A 3017-nucleotide genomic window follows, 5' to 3' on the forward strand; every position below is an offset into this window, starting at 1 on the left:
ATTTTTGAGAGAGAGAGAGAGGGAGAGAGAGAAAGAAACAGAGCGTGAGCAGGGGAGGGGCAGAGAGAGAGAGCGCCGCGGAATCTGAAGCAGGCTCCAGGCTCTGAGCCGGCAGCACAGAGTTCTACTTGGGGCTTGAACCCATGAACTGTAAGATCGTGAACTGAGCCGAAGTCCCACGCTTAACTGACTGAGCCACCCAGGTGCCCCCCCCCCCCAATTTTTGCTTTTAAAAAACAAATTCAGGGGTGGCTGAGTCTGGGTGGCTCAGTCAGTTGAACGTCCGACTCTTTGATTTCAGCTCGGGCCGTGATCCCAGGGTCGTGGGATTGAACCCTGCGTCGGGCTCAGAGCTGAGCGTGAAGCCTGTTTAAGATTTTCTGTCTCGGGGGGCCTGGGTGGCTCAGTAGGTTGGGCTTCCGACTTCGGCCCAGGTCATGATCTCTCAGTCCGTGAGTTCGAGCCCCGCGTCGGGCTCTGTGCTGACAGCTCAGAGCCTGGAGCCAGCTTCTGCTTCTGTCTGTCTCCCTCTCTCTCTGCCCCTCCCCTGCTCACATTCTGTCTCTCTCTCTTGAAAATAAACATTAAAAATTAAAAAAAAAAGATTTTTTTCTCTCTCTCTCTCTGTCCCTCTCCCCACATTCCCCTGAGTGTGCACATGTGCGCATTCTCTCTTTAAAACACACACACACACACACACACACACACACACACACACAATTTCACTAGTCTGTAAGCTTTGCCAGGTAATCACTTGTTTCCCCATTTCCTTTTTGAAAGTGAGTTTCAGAGAAGGCTGCTAGGATCATCTGACGGTGCCTTGAAGGAGAAATGACATCTTAACTCATTCTCAAGATGCTAGTCACGTGGCCGCGGCCAGGACTTCAGAGAACAAGGACCTGCTTTTGGAAATGGCTCTCCTGTCGGATCAGCACATCACTCCCCTTGATGCCCAAAGGCTTCGGGGAACACGTGTGCAATTAGGTTACAGTGTCCCTTGCCCCCAGCCCCCCTCCCTGGCCCCAGCTGTCCAGCCCATGCTGTATAATCATGGCTTAAATTACCGGGGCTGTGTCTGGAAAGAATCGAAGGGTTTGACCTTCAAGAGGCAAGCCTCCAGGGAAGAGGAATTTCTATTTTCAGGATGTGGATGAGCATCAGGGGTAGGCAAGCCCCGCTCCAGGATCCGTGTCTTTGTGCAGCCGGGCAGAGTAGGGCGCCCATGCCCCTCTTTTGCCCCCAAGCTACCACCCCCCACAGATGGCATCTATGGAGGAAGCCTGAGCAGCCGCAGGGTTCGGATGAAGGAGAAGGACGCATGTCCCAGGTGGCCACCAGGGGTCAGTGGGGTGCCGGGAGCGGGCGTTCCCAGAGGCAGGGCAAGCTTCTCTGGGTCCCGGTGACAAGGGACTTCACCTCCCTGGCAGCAGGCAGGCAGGGTCCACGTCAGGTTGGAGGGAAGGCACCGGACCGCTGGTGCCAATGCACCGCCCACCTCGGCCGGGTCCGACCCACTCTGTTTGCTTTGGGAACGTCCCAAGGATGCATCTTAGCTTTTGAAAGAGGTGAGAGTGGAAAACATTGCACAACATCAAGCCCCCGGAAAATTGTGTACACACCCATCCCCTTGGCTTGGATCCTGCTTGTCCTGCTGTCCTGCTCCCCAACTTCAGAGTGCCAGGCCTCTCTTCCTGACTCCCAGAAGTTTCCCTTTGGGGAACTGCCGCGGGCGGCCTGACGTGGCTTTCCTTCCCTTGGATCAAGGCTCCTACCAGTTGCCCCCGGTCTCCGAACCAGTATAAATGAGCAAGTAGGCACAGTTGGGTGGGGTGGAGGGCCGGCTGCAGCCTCAGGAAGGGACAATCACGGCAAGCATCCAGGATGTGGGGTTGGCCACTGGCGAGCAGGCCAGAGGCTGCTTTGGGCCCAAACCGGAGCTGATGTCAGCCAGAGCCTCTGGAATGTTCCTAGCCACGATTTTCTGTGTGGCAGAGGCACACAGAGGGGCAGAGGCAGCAGGGCTGTTAGATCACATGATAGGGGCCGAGAGGACCACACGCTTCCTTTTGGTACCCGGGGGGCCCATGGCAAACCTTTCCGGCAAAGCCGAGTGGAGAACTCTGCCAGGCCGAAAAGGGATGGGCTGTTCTGCTTCCCGTCCCTTCCTCAGGTGAAAAGTTGGGGTTTTGGAATCCCGGAATTACTATGTGTAGCCAAGATGCCAATTTTTCTCTTGGGTAATTTTCAAAATTGGAAACCGGTATTCTTTGCAGGGAAGTCGACAGAATCACGTGTGGATACCAGCAAAAGTGTTTTCACCCCCACACGATAGACACTTATTTGGGGGAAAACAACCTCCTGGTGTGTGCTCACTTGGGGGTGCTGGGGGCGGGTGTCGGAAAGTTCTTCAGCCAAGACGCAGTTCCCAGACTTTCTGTAACTCCTCCATGGTTGGCAGGATAACTGCCCCCCAAATGTCCAGGTCATAATCCCGGACGCGGGCGAACACGTTACCTTATATGGCAAAAGGGCTTTGGAAGAAGCTTAGGAAGCCTTAAATTAAGGCCCTTGAATGGTGAGACTATCCTGGGTTATAGGGGCGGGGCCGATGTAATCGCCGGGTTCCTTTGAGGAAGAAGGAGGTAGGAAGGTCAGAGACGTGACAATAGAAATAAAGGTCAGACGAAGATCTGAAGTCCTGTGCGACTGGCTTCGGAAGGAAGAGAGGGTCTGAGCAGAGCAATGCACATGGCCTCCAGAAGCTGGAACAGGCGAGGCAGGGCAGCCTCGCTGATCCATCTGAAACTTCTGACCTCTGGAGCTGGAAGACAGTAAATCTGGGCAGCAACAGGAACCTAATACGCTGACACAAAACTCAGCTTTGTTCTTCCAAGGGCCGGGAAAACAAACCCATCTTCTTAGGAAGCCAGAGACGCCATAAGTCAAGGTGTAAAGTAAGATCTGAAAGTCGAGGGAACAGTGTGCAAGCCTGGGCGTGCAAGGAAGTGTGGCAGACA

The sequence above is a fragment of the Panthera uncia genome, chromosome E1 (assembly GCF_023721935.1).
Source record: "Panthera uncia isolate 11264 chromosome E1, Puncia_PCG_1.0, whole genome shotgun sequence".
NCBI classification, from domain to species: Eukaryota; Metazoa; Chordata; class Mammalia; order Carnivora; family Felidae; genus Panthera; species Panthera uncia.